This window comes from Puma concolor, chromosome D1, assembly GCF_028749965.1.
Source record: "Puma concolor isolate L17-30 chromosome D1, mPumCon1.1.hap2, whole genome shotgun sequence".
In the NCBI taxonomy this organism is placed as follows: Eukaryota; Metazoa; Chordata; class Mammalia; order Carnivora; family Felidae; genus Puma; species Puma concolor.
Genome location: NC_141676.1, coordinates 112,110,402 through 112,124,900, shown reverse-complemented (window position 1 = coordinate 112,124,900; position 14,499 = coordinate 112,110,402).

The following is a 14,499-nucleotide window of genomic DNA, read 5'->3' as shown; positions in this document are numbered from 1 at the left end:
AGAATTTTCAAGCAAGGATGCTGAGGCCTCCAAGAGGGGCCACAGGTGCTCTGGGCAACAAAATGGGGTCTGCGGCAAATACATAACTAGTTCCCAGCTGAATTGTATAATCCTTGCCTTTCTGGGAGAGCTGAAGATAGTTTGTTACTCCCAGGTCAACAAATTTTTCTTAGACTGATTCAGGCAACAGAGCCTGGGCTTCGGGTTTCTGACCCAGGTAGCCACGAAGATCCCTGAACATAGACTTTATTAAGAAATTGGGGTAAGAACCAAATAAGAAATTAATTTTTGGAGGAATCAGCCTCCAAGTGTGCAAGGAAATGTGTACAGGGAAAATGCCTTCAACAGCTGTTTTTCATTTACACCGGGTGAAGAAGATGAACAGGAGGCCTCATGCTGGCATGGATGTTTCTTCTCTTTAGGACGGAATCAAAGCACAGTAGATAGAATGTGCCCAAGCAAGAAAAATTACTCCTGAATCGAGAAGCAATGGAGCTGTTGAGAAATCTGAAGATGAAGAAGCAGGCACAACCATCCCAGTGCACAAAAAAAGTGTGCTTTAAAAACTCAACCCACGGCCAAGCTAAACCAAGTCATTATCAGTCACTGGCCAGGTACCCCTGGGAGCTGGGCCTCTTGCACTGGCTTGGAAGCTTGTGAGCTAAGATCACTTTCTCTTTGGCAACATGCCCTAAAAGCAGTGACTATGCACACAGGGATTGCCCTTCCAATAACCTCTGGTCACAAAACGTGGAACAGAACGCAGGAACTAGAGTGCATAGGGCTAGTTAAGATCAGAATGACCTCATTTGTATAAAAGGACATTTTTTTCCCTGCACCAGGAATTTCCCAGTCATTAAAAAGCACATGTTTGTGAGAGGAGTTAAGCCTTTTAAAGAGCTGACTTTTTTCTTTTGTGAAACCATTGCTTTTTTTTTCCCCCAGCAGGAGTTAAATTTATAGTTTCCAACTACATTAAAAGGGAAACGTTCTCTGGGAATATCCAACAGAGCTCCAACGCCAGAAAGTATTTATATACTTCTTGTCGCTTGCCAGAGCTGGTGGGCACATTCTCATGGTCTAAACTGCAAGCACAGAGGGTGATTGGAGACTATCTTCTCATCGTCAGCAAGTAAAGGATGACTTCAGCACAGAACATCTCATCACCATGGATTCACAGAGTCCTCTTCAGAGTTTGCCTGATTGCTCACCCAATGGCTCTTATCAGTGAGAGATGTCTTCATGTAATCTTGGGGTCTCTCTTGACCTGAATAAAAAAGCCACGTGTGGGCCAAAGCCATCCACGGGGGTGACTTCTGCCTTGAGAGTCATAGGGTCCATTCTTAGTCCACGTATGTCAGCAATGCCGGTCAGTATATTAATGGGAAAAACAGGGGCTTTGAAGATATGCAGACCTTCTCTCCTCCTCTAAGAATATACCTCCATACCTGTCCCTGACTCAAGAGGTCATCCAACTTTCTACAGGCCAAGGTCCCATTCTTCTTACCTGTATCTTCTCCTTCCTTTCAGAAGAAATTTAGAAACACGATTTTAGAACACAGGGTTTAATATCAAAGTGAGTTAAAAAATCCACTCACAAGCCACATGACCTTGGGCAGTTTACTTAAGCTCTCTAAGATTCCTCATGTGTACATTATTTTTATGGAGATTAATTGAAATAAAGCAAAGTCTTCAGTGCATAGTAGATACATAATAAATGATAGTTACAATGATACTCGGCTGTAAAACATGGCTTCTACCCTCAAGAGTCTTATAATCTAGTGGAGGGGCACAAGATTTAAGTCACACCACCCAGCCCACAAGTGTGATGTTTTGAGATCCTTACCACCTAAAAATTCAATACAGCTCCTACTACTGTTAATCATAAGAGGGTGCTGATTCCAGTAGACAAAGGAAACAACAGAAAAATGGCAGTTTCATTTCCAATGAACACTTCATATCAGTCCAGAGATGGTTATAGAAGCAGAATTCTGAAAATTAAGATTGAGGATAGTCCTAGAAAGCAGGCTTACAAGTGGGAAGGACACTGAAGCCCCATAGTTGAGATCAAGATCTGAGGCCTTAAGCTTTGCAAAGAATAAGAAACCACGAACCCCCTTCCTAGGACACAAAGAATGGGCAACAGGAGAACCAGGTGGCCTAATCATTTTATAGCCAAATGCTGAAGGATCTGAGAGACAAGGGTGGGGAAAAAGATGAAATCCAGTATTCCTATCATAAAAACAACAACAACAACAACAATAAAAGAGGTCTATGATTCTTCTCTGCTTACCCCAAGCTAAGATAGAGATAGTAGCCTCTCATTGTTCCTGTTCAACCCCTAGAAGCAATGGCTAAGAACATAGAGCTGAAGACACAAGGCAGCCATCTGGGTCCTGCACACAGATCATCTGGGGCAGACAGAAGGTACTCAAAGGCTGCCATCACATGGCCACAAGATCTCCTTCATCTCCTGTCTCATGAAAAGTTTCACTCTGCTTCACCAGCAGTACTGACCCTTGCACACTAAATGTTAGGCTCACTTAAGGTCATGGGATCCAAACATCCATCCATGAAACAGTCCCAACAGAGCCAGAGAAGTGGTCCCCGAGGAGTGGGAGGAAGCAGTTCCCAGCAGCTGGGAGGTTGTGACGCAGTCCTTGCCATGGACATCTGCACCAGATGGATCTAGGGATCAGGTAGGAGGCAGGGAAGCAAGACATGAGTGTGTGTGCCCATGAAACACACTCGTCATCATATAAAGCACATGCTCACCTCGATTTTACAGATCAAGAAGTTGAGGTTCAGATTGGTTAAGTAAAGAACCCAAGATCACAAATGTAGGAAGTGAATAAGCCACTAAAAGCCAGGACTGGCTTCAAAGTGTACCCCTCTTTCTACAAGATGCCTTGAGGGTCCCTCTCATCTTTAACATTCTGGTATTTCTATATTGTTTGCTAATATTGACAGCATGTCCTCCTTCCAAAAACAAACAAAACTTCATAGCTAATTTTAGTTTTTTAATGTTTATTTATTTTTGAGAGAGAGAGACAGAGACAGAGCATGAGTGGGGGAGGGGCAGAGAGAGGCATAGACAGAATAGGAAGCTGGTTGTAGGCTCTGAGCTGTCAGCACAGAGTCTGACAGGGGGCTCAAACTCACAAATCATGAGACCATGACCTGAGCCAAAGTAGGACACTTAACCACCTGAGCCACCCAGGTGACCTTGATAATTTTAAAACAAGCTTCTCATTTCTGCTTTATGGCACACACCCATAGGCTACAGAATTAATGGAAACCCATAGCCTATACACACCCATAGGCTACAGAATTAATGGAAACCCTAGGCCCTCCTTTAAAGAAATGTCTGTAAATAGCCATGTCATTTTATTTACTTAAATATGAAGAAATTACATATCAATGTCAGCAATTAAATGATAGAGATATACACTTAATTACTAACTCTCTAGGCCAGTGGTTTTCTATTCTGTCTGTACATTAAAATCACCTTGGGGAACTCTACAAATACCAATGCCTGAGTTCCACCTCCAAATTTTCCAACTCAAATGGTCTGGGAGATCCAGTTGCTTCTAATGTGTAGTCATGGGTTGCATACCTGTCATTTAAGGTATAAACATGATGATCAAGACCAATAATACTCGATAAACCTTATCTTAACTGAGTAAGTCCACATTAATGAGAACACATTATTTATTCAAATATCAAGAGAAGTAAGCTTCTGAGAGGTGTTCATACGTAACTGCCAAGTTTAACACAGTTCCTTTTATTAACTGTCACTAATGACTTATAATTAATGTGAATTTCTTAGATAAATAAAGAGCTATATTGCTTGAGGCATAAATAAAGGATGTTTAAAATTTCCATATAACTCAGTCCCAGGCACTTATGTCAGCAATGCTGGGACACATACATACAACATAACAGCTAGTATGACCCTCCCTCTATGAGAGGCACTGCTGTAAGCTCCCTGCACACAAACTCCTTTGTTTGTCACATCAACAGGATGACATAGACATGGGTGTTATTATTTTACAGATAAGAGAACTGAGACACACAAAACTGAAGCTGCCCTATGTCACACAGGTAAAAAGAGGCAAAACCAGTACTGAAGAGTAGGTAATCTGCTCCAGAGTCCAGGCACAAAGCCTCCAACCTACACTGCACATTACACTTAAGACTTTGGATCTGGTTGCACACTTTACAGTTTATGTTTTTTAACGCGTGCCGTGCCAGTGGATCTTCCACCAGTCACAGGGGCCTCCAGGGAAATAGTCAGGCTGGTGTTATTATCACCATTGGACTGAAAAAGAACCAAAGTTAGAGATGTTACAAGTCCTCTTTTGCAAACAGAGCATCTGTCCCCTTAGAAAGTGTTTCCAGTAAGCAAGAATTTTTTTTAATGTCAACACACAATTAAAGAATCACATGGATTCAAATTGTCTGCTTCTTGAAAACACATTTAAAATTCTTGACACCAAACCTGTATAGACAAAGAAAGACATAGGCAAAATCAGGAATAAAGTCTTGCCTTGGACACACGTTTCCACTCCTCCTCTCTCAACTCTGTGTCCTCCTCTGGCTCACCCCTTCCTTACACCCTGGGCATCGAATATCTTCATGCTGCATTCTGATAGGCTCAATCGCTACCATAATCATGTAAACTCCCTAAACAGGTCTCCAGGAATCATCGTTGCATAATCTACTTCCTTTTATCATCAAAATTTTAAATACCTTTAGTGCTCTTATCTCAGGTGGTGCTCAGTAGTCATACTTCCATTTCCTCAAAAACTCGATCCCTGGTCCTAAGGTAGAGGATGATAAAAAAGGAACTTCCCTACATTATAAAATATGGTCTGACCAGTAATAGTGGAATTGTGGTAAATAGGCTTATCAGTGAGAGACAAACTGGGGGCAGAAACCACTTCTCATCTAAATCACACCACAGGGACCTCCATGTTCCCCACAAGATTATTTCACATAGTAGTACATGATATGCCAAATTCCATCATTTAACATGACCAAAATCATAACGTGAGATACCCTATCTTTACGGCTAAGCCTGTAGACACCAATGGATCAAGTGAGATGATTGGTGTTATTAATAAAACTAGTCAAAACAATAAGTCACTTCGGACAAACAGCTTAGCTGCTTCTGAAAGATATGTGATTGCAGTAATCATCAATCTTGCTAAATATGCAGACAAAAGATTCACTTTTCCAGCCTCTGACTAAAGTTATTACATATATGCCACCAAAGAGAGAGTGAGAGAGTGAGAGAGAGAGAGAGAGAGAGAGAGAGAGAGAGAATAGTGGCAAATTATGTATAAAACATTGAGTCAAGACCTCTGTATTTCAAGCCCAGCTATGCTACTGATTTTTTATAAAATTAGCCAACATCTTTTCACCTGGGAGAAGGAAACTTTGAGGAAAAAATGCTTCCATTTTCCCATGTGAAAAACACTTTCAAGAAGTTCCTAGTTCTCAGGGTCATTTGAAGTAAAGCATTGCAAAGTTAACCACTTGAAAACAGAGGGACAAATCACACTGAAAACTCAACCATCTCTCAGGAAGCTTGGCAGTACCTTCATTGGCTATGTGGTGGGAACCGCCTGTCCCCCTTCATCGGCGACTTGGGGTGAGTCGCCTGTACCCCTCATCGTTGTCCTGCACCCCTTCATCGGCGACATGGGAGTATACCACATGCCCCCTTCATCAGCGATGTGGGGGGGAACCGCCTAATGCAACTGATTTCTGTGCATTGATTTTATATCCTGCAACTTTGCTGAATTCATGAATCAATTCTAGCAGTTTTTTGGTGGAATCTTTAGGGTTTTCCATATAGAATATCATGTCATCTGCGAGAAGTAAAAGTTTGACCTTCTCCGGGCTGATTTGGATGCCTTTTATTTCTTTGTATTATCTGATTGCAGAGGCAAAGACTTCCAGTATTATGTTGAATAACAGTGGTGGTTGTGGATGGACATCCCTGTCTTGTTCTTGACCTTAGGGGGAAAGCTCTCAGTTTTTCCACATTGGGGATGATATTAACGTTGGGTCATTCATTTATGGCTTTTATGATCTCCAGGTGTGCTCCTTCTATCCCTACTTTCTTGAGGGTTTTTATCAAGAAAGGATGCTGTATTTTGTCAAATGCTTTCTCTGCATCTATTGAGAAGATCATATGGTTCTTGTCCTTTCTTTTATTGATGTGATGAATCACATTAATTATTTTGCGGATATTGAACCAGCCCTGCATCCCAGGTATAAATCCCACTTGGTCGTGGTGAATAATTTTTTAATGTATTGTTGGAGCCGGTTGGCTAATATCTTGTTGAGGATTTTTGCATGCATGTTCATCAGGGAAATTGGTCTATAGTTCTCCTTTTTCTTGGGGTCTCTGTGTGGTTTTGGAATCAAGGTAATGCTGGCTTCATAGAAAGAGTTTGGAAGTTTTCCTTCCATTTCTATTTTTTGGAACAGCTTCAAGAGAATAGGTGTTAACTCTTCCTTAAATGTTTGGTAGAATTCCCCTGGAAAGCCATCTGGCCCTGGACTCTTGGTTTTTTGGCAGATTTTTGATTACTAATTCAATTTCCTTACTGATTATGGGTCTGTTCAAATTTTCTATTTCTTCCTGTTTCAGTTTTGGTAGTGTATATGTTTCTAGGAATTTGTCCATTTCTTCCAGATTGCCCATTTTATTGGCATATAATTGCTCCCAATATTCTCTTATTATTGTTTTTATTTCTGCTGTGTTGGTTGTGATCTCTCCTCTTTCATTCTTGATTTTATTTATTTGGGTCCTTTCCTTTTTCTTTTTTATCAGACTGGCTAGTGGTCTATCAATTTTGTTAGTTCCTTCAAAGAACAAGCTTCTGGTTTCATTGATCTGTTCTACTGTTTTTTTTTTTGTTTTGTTTTGTTTTTTGTTTTTTGTTTTGGTTTCAATGGCATTAATTTCTGCTCTAATCTTTATTATTTCCTGCCTTCTTATGGTTTTGGGTTTTATTTGCTGTTCTTTTTCCAGTTCCTTAGGGCGTAAAGTTAGGCTGTGTATGTGAGATCTTTATTCTTTGTTTAGGAAGGCCTGGATTGCTATATACTTTCCTCTTATGACTGCCTTTGCTGCATCCCAGATGTTTTGGGTTGTGGTGTTATCATTTTCATTGACTTCCATTCATTCTTTAGTAGGATGTTTTTCAGTCTCCAAGTATTTGTTACCTTTCCAAATTTTTTCTTGTGGTTGATTTCGAGTTTCATAGAGTTGTAGTCTGAAAATATGCATGGTATGATCTTGATCTTTTTGTACTTACTTAGGGCTGATTTGTGTCCCAGTATATGGTCTATTCTGGAGAACATTCCATGTGCATTGGGGAAGAATGTATATTCTGCTGCTTTAGGATGAAATGTTTTGAATATATCTGTTAAGTCCATCTGGTCCAGTGTGTCATTCAAAGCCATTGTTTTCTTGTTGAGTTTTCGATTAGATGATCTGTCCATTGCTGTGAGTGGTGTGTTGAAGTCTCCTACTATGATGGTATTACTATCGATGAGTTTCTTTATGTTTGTGATTAAGTGATTTATATATTTGGATGCTATCACATTTGGAGCATGAATGTTTACAATTGCTAGGTCTTCTTGGTGGATAGACCCCTTGATTATGATATAATGCCCTTCTGCACTTCTTGATACAGTCTTTATTTTAAAGTCTAGATTGTCTGATATAAGTATGGCTACTCCAGCTTTCTTTTGTTGACCATTAGCATGATAGATGGTTCTCCATCCCCTTATTTTCATTATTGACCGTGTGTCTAGATGATCTATCCATTTCTGTAAGTGGGGTGTTAAAGTCCCCTGCAATTACCACATTCTTCTCAATAAGGTTGCTTATGTTTATGAGTAATTGTTTTATATATTTGGGCGCTCCGGTATTCGGCGCATAGACATTTATAATTGTTAGCTCTTCCTGATGGATAGACCCTGTCACTATTATATAATGTCCTTCTTCATCTCTTGTTACAGCCTTTAATTTAAAGTCTAGTTTGTCTGATAGAAGTATGGCTACTCCAGCTTTCTTTTGGCTTCCCGTAGCATGATAAATAGTTCTCCATCCCCTCACTCTCAATCTAAAGGTGTCCTCAGGTCTAAAATGAGTCTCTTGTAGACAGCAAATAGATGGGTCTTGTTTTGTTATCCATTCTGATACCCTATGTCTTTTGGTTGGCGCATTGAATCCATTTACATTCAGTGTTATTATAGAAAGATATGGGTTTAGAGTCATTGTGATGTCTGTATGTTTTATGCTTGTAGTGATGTCTCTGGTACTTTGTCTCGCAGGGTCCCCCTTAGGATCTCTTGGAGGGCTGGTTTAGTGGTGACAAATTCCTTCAGTTTTTCTTTGTTTGGGAAGACCTTTATCTCTCCTTCTATTCTAAATGACAGACTTGCTGGATAAAGGATTCTCGGCTGCATATTTTTTCTGTCTAGCACACTGAAAATCTCGTGCCAATTCTTTCTGGCCTGCCAAGTTTCAAAAGAGAGATCAGTCACGAGTCTTATAGGTCTCCCTTTATATGTGAGGGCACGTTTACCCCTTGCTGCTTTCAGAATTTTCTCTTTATCCTTGTATTTTGCCAGTTTCACTATGATATGTCGTGCAGAAGATCGATTCAAGTTACGTCTGAAGGGAGTTCTCTGTGCCTCTTGGATTTCAATGCCTTTTTCCTTCCCCACTTCAGGGAAGTTCTCAGCTATGATTTCTTCAAGTACCCCTTCAGCACCTTTCCCTCTCTCTTCCTCCTCTGGGATACCAATGATGCGTAGATTATTTCTTTTTAGTGTATCACTTAGTTCTCTAATTTTCCGCTCATACTCCTGGATTTTTTTATCTCTCTTTTTCTCAGCTTCCTCTTTTTCCATAACTTTATCTTCTAGTTCACCTATTCTCTCCTCTGCCTCTTCAATCCGAGCCGTGGTGGTTTCCATTTTGTTATGCATTTTGTTTAAAGCGTTTTTCAGCTCCTCGTGACTGTTCCTTAGTCCCTTGATCTCCGTAGCAAGAGACTCTCTGCTGTCAGCTATACTGTTTTCAAGCCCAGCGATTAATTTTATGACTATTATTCTAAATTCACTTTCTGTTATATTATTTAAATCCTTTTTGATCAGCTCATTAGCTGTTGTTATTTCCTGGAGATTCTTCTGAGGGGAATTCTTCCGCTTGGTCATTTTGGATAGTCCCTGGCGTGGTGAGGACCTGCAGGGCACTTCCCCTGTGCTGTGGTGTATAACTGGAGTTGGTGGGCGGGGCCGCAGTCAGACCTGATGTCTGCCCCCAGCCCACCGCTGTGTCCACAGTCAGACTGGTGTGTGCCTTCTCTTCCCCTCTCCTAGGGGCGGGATTCACTGTGGGGTGGGGTGGCCTGTCTGGGCTACTTGCACACTGCCAGGCTTGTGATGCTGGGGATCTGGCGTCTTAGCTGGGGTGGGTAGGCAAGGTGCACGGGGGCAGGAAGGGCAGGCTTAGCTTGCTTCTCCTTAGGTGATCCACTTCAGGAGGGGCCCTGTGGCAGCAGGAGGGAGTCAGATCCGCTGCCGGAGGTTTGGCTCCGCAGAAGCGCAGGGTTGGGTGTTTGCGCGGAGCGAGCAAGTTCCCTGGCAGGAACTGGTTCTCTGGGATTTTAGGGGATGGGCGGGGGAGATGGCGCTGGCGAGCGCCTTTGTTCCCCACCAAACTGAGCTCTGTCGTCAGGGGGCTCAGCAGCTCTCCTTCCCTTTGTCCTCCAGCCTTCCCGCTTTCTGAGCAGAGCTGTTAACTTATGACCTCCCAGCCGCTAAGTCGCGCTTGCTGTCGGAACACAGTCCGTCAGGCCCCTCTGCTTTTTGCAAGCCAGACTCGGGGGCTCTGCTTGGCCGGTGAGCCGCCCCTCAGCCCCGGCTCCCTCCCACCAGTCCATGGAGCACGCACTGCCTCCCCGCCCTTCCTACCCTCTTCCGTGGGCCTCTCGTCTGCGCTTGGCTCTAGCGACTCCGTTCTGCTAATCCTCTGGCGGTTTTCTGGGTTATTTAGGCAGGTGTAGGTGGAATCTAAGTGATCAGCAGGACGCGCGGTGAGCCCAGCGTCCTCCTACGCCGCCATCTTCCCTCTCTCCACCCATCCCCTTATTTTCAATCGGAAGGTGTCTTTAGGTCTAAAGTGGGTCTTTTGTAAACAACATATAGACGGATCTTGTTTTCTTATCCATTTTGTTACCCTATGTCTTTTGATTGGAACATTGAGTCCATTGATGTTTAGAGTGAGTAGTGAAAGATATGAATTTATTGCCATTATGATGCTTGTAGAGTTGGAGTTTCTGGTGGTGTTCTCTGGTCTTTTCTAAACTTTGTTGCTTTTAGAATGTATGATGTATGTATGTATGTATGTATTTATGTATTTCTCTATCTATATATATATTTTTAATCTTCTCTCCCCTCAGAGAGTCCCCCTTAAAATTTCTTGCAGGGATGGCTTACTGGTCACAAACTCCTTTAATTTTTGTTTGGGAAACTTTTTATCTCTCCTATTTTGAATGACATCCTTGCTGGATAAAGAATTCTTGGCTGCATATTTTTCTGATTCAGCACACTGAATATATCCCACCACTCCTTTCTGGCCTGCCAAGTTTCTGTGGATAGGTTTGCTGCAAACCTGATATGTCTTCTCTTGTAGGTTAGGGACTTTTTTTTCCCTTGCTGCTTTCATGATTCTCTCCTTGCCTGAATATTTTGTGAATTTGACTATGATATGCCTTGTTGATGGTCAGTTTTTGTTGAATTTAATGCGGGTCCTCTGTGCTTCCTCGATTTTGATGTCTGTGTCTTTCCCCAGGTTAGGAAAGTTTTCTGCTATGATTTGCTCACAGAACCCTTTTATCCCTATCTCTCTCTCTTCCTCTTCTGGGACCCTGATGATTCTGATGTTGTTCCTTTTTAATGAGTCACTGATTTCTCTAATTCTTAAATGATGCATTTTTGCCTTAATCCCCCTTTTTTATTCTGCTTCATTATTCTCTGTAAGTTTGTCCTCTATATCACTGATTCTCTGTTCTGCCTCATCCATCCTTGCTGCTGCTGCATCCATCTGTGATTGCAGCTCAGTTATAGCATTTTTAATTTCATTCTTGCTATTTTTTTACTTCTTTTATCTCTGCAGAAAGGGATTCTGATCTATTTTTGACTCTAGCTAGTATTCGTATTATCGTGATTCTAAATTCTGGTTCAGACATCTTGCTTGTATGCGTGTTGGTTAAATCCCTGGCTGTCATTTCTTTGTGTTCTTTTTTTTGGGGGGGGTGAATTCCTTCATTCATCATCATGAAGGGAGAAAAGGAAGTAACGAGGTAGAAAAGTTGAAATTAAAAAAAATTAAAATTAAAAAATATTAAGATTAAAAAATTAAACACACACAAATTTAATAAATGATGCTAGATCCTAGGTGTGTTTTGGTGTGTGTGTTGAAAGTGGTTTGACAGATAAGAGAAAAAAAGGGGTGGAAAAAGAAAAAAAAGTAAATTATTTGAGAATTTGAAAAAATGAATACACTGAAGTAGACTAAAATGAGATGATGGAGGTAAACTAGAGTTTGAAAAAATATACACAGAAGTAAAGAATATAGTAGAAAAAGCTAAAGAAAAATATTTTTATTAAAAGTTAAAAATAAAAATGAATTTTTTCTTTTTCTATATTCAAGAAAAAGAAAAGAAATGAAAAAGAAAAAAGAAAAAAGGAGAAAAGGAAATCATTTGAAAATTTGAAAAACTGAATACACTGTATTAGATTAAAATAATATTGAAGTAAAATAGAATTTGAAAAAATTTATATAAAAGCGAAAAATATAGTAAAAAATTTAAAGAAAAATATTTTTAATGGAAATTGAAGGTAAAAATCAATTTTCTCTTTCTGCATTAAAGCAAAAGAAAAGAAACAACAAAGAGAAAAAAAAGAAAAAGAGAAAAGAAGAAAAAAAAGGAAATCATATGAAAATTTGAAAAGGTGAATACACTCAAGTAGACCAAAATAAAATGATGGAAGTAAAATAGAATTTGAAAAAATTTACACAAAAGTGAATAATATAGTAATAAAAAATAAAGAAAATATTTTTAATAAAAATTGAAAATAAAAATGAATTTTTTCTCTATCTGTATTCCAGAAAAAGTGTAAAAGAGAAAAAAAAAAGAAAGAAAACTGAATAGATGGACCTGCTAACAGATTGAAGTAGGACTGAAATTACTTTGTTTTCCCATAGAAGTCAGCCTATGTAGCGCTTTATAGTCCATAAACTAAGCCGGCAGTGAGACTTGTGTTCTTGAAGAGCGAAGTTGGCCCAGTTGGGCAGGGCTCAGTGTAATAGCACTGCTCTCCACTAGATGGCGCTGCTAGTCTACTGGGGTGGATTGTGGAGGTGGTTGTAGGTGCATATGCGCATGCGCGGGAGCGGTGAAAATGAGCCACCAGCCACCCTGTCCTCCCGGATCAGCAATCGTGCACCTGTCCTCTGTCTTCAGCTTTCGTCCACTCCCCGCTTTTTCACTCTTCATGACCAGGCCCCAGGCAGTACCTGTCTCCTGAGTTTTGTCTCAGATGCGGCTATTTTCCCTGGCCCCCTACTTCCGAAGGACTGCGGCTTGGACCTGTTCCGCCCCTCTGTGGAACGCCTCACCGAACAATGGCCGAATAAGCTATGGCCGAATATGGTTGCACCCAGGAACGCTTGCTGGACCGTGCTGCTGCTGGTGCCCCGAGACTATGGCCAGGTGCCAGCCCGCCCCAGAAAAAGTTCGGGAGATAATGTAGCAGCAGCATTTCAGGGATTATGGAAGATCACAGCACATCACACATCTGAAACCAGGCTTCACCTGTAACGACCTTGTCCCAGCACCAGCGAATGTGGCTGTTTTCTGGGGTCTGCTGGGACCAGGTGGCTTCAACAGTCTCTACCAAATGTCCTTCCAGCAGTGGAACCACTTTCACCGTGTGGCCCAAGATCCTCCCGGACCCCACTCTGTTCCTGGGGATTCACCCCTCCCACCAGACCACCAGCAGGTATCGAACTGCAGAGCTGCAGACTGCGCTCTCCTTGTTTGCAGTCTTAATGGAATTTAAACTCTCTCCTTTCTCCCTTTTTAGGTTAGTCCCTGCAGCTGTTTCCAACTTTCCACTTTCTCTCCAGCTGCTTTTGGGGAGGGGTGCTTTTCCTGCATTCTCCCCCCTCCCCCAGTCTCTGTCCTCTCTCCACTTGCAAAAGCACCTCCCTTCCTGCACCTTCTCGCTCCCCAAGTTCACTTCTCCGCGCCACGTACCTGCTGAATTCTGTGGTTCAGGTTGTGCAGATTGTTGTGTTAATCCTCCAGTCGGTTTTCTAGGTGTGTAGGATGGTTTAGTGTTGGCCTGGCTGTATTTCACAGACGGGAGACACACAAAAAACTTCCATGCAGTTCCGCCATCTTGGCTCCACCCCTGTAATTTTTTTATTGGCTTAACTCTACATCTCCTGTTCGTTAGTCTGCATCCGTGGCTTAACTGGTGCTGAATTCCTGACCAGACGTAACAATGTGCAAATAACCCTGGGGAATTTGTCATCCGACTTGGCACCTCAGCCTCAGGTTATCGGTTCTGCCTGTGGCTCCTCTCCCTCATCTAAAGAGCTGCTACCATAACGTGAGCCTCACATCTTCATAGGATTGGGTCTAAAAGGCAGGAAATGTCTCGTTGTCATCCGTGAAGAGAACTTCCCAACAGACCCCACAATGTTTCCCGCAGCTTCTGTTGACTCAGATCAGACCCCTGACATTAGCAGCCTCTGTGAGGAGTAGACCCATGGTAGGCAGCCTGACGAGGGTGGGGACGTGTCATCGAGGGCGCCCGGCCACCTGCCATCACAGGTCCGCATCATGTGCACCCCTTCCCATGCTGGACATTGTGACCGTGTGCACTGTTTACTATGAACACTGATGCAGTGAGTGTCCTCATGACCACATGTTGAGGAACATGCTTATTCTCATCCTTAAGAGCATTTCTAGAAGTGGTTCACAAAGCTTAAACAGTTCTAGAGCTTTGAGAAGAAAAGGCCACTTCCAGTTAGTGTTACATCTGCGACCACCCATACGCCCCCTACCTATGTTCTTCCTGGTCAACTGTACATATTCTTCCCTTTTTTTTTAAATTTAATCTTTGCAAATATAAGTGAAAAATGATGTGTTGTTTTTAAATTTGAATCTCTTATTGCAGATGAGATTGATACATCGGCGTTGTTATTGGCTGTTTTTATTCCTTTCTTCTGAACCACTTGTTAATCGTCTTTGCCTGTTTTCCTTCACTAAATTAGCACTTAAAGTGGTAGCATAATATATAAGATGCCAAGACCATCACATCGATGACATAATCTGTTACACAGCTGTAGTACATATCTTGGAGAGTTAAAGTCTTATTATTGTGGGATATCAA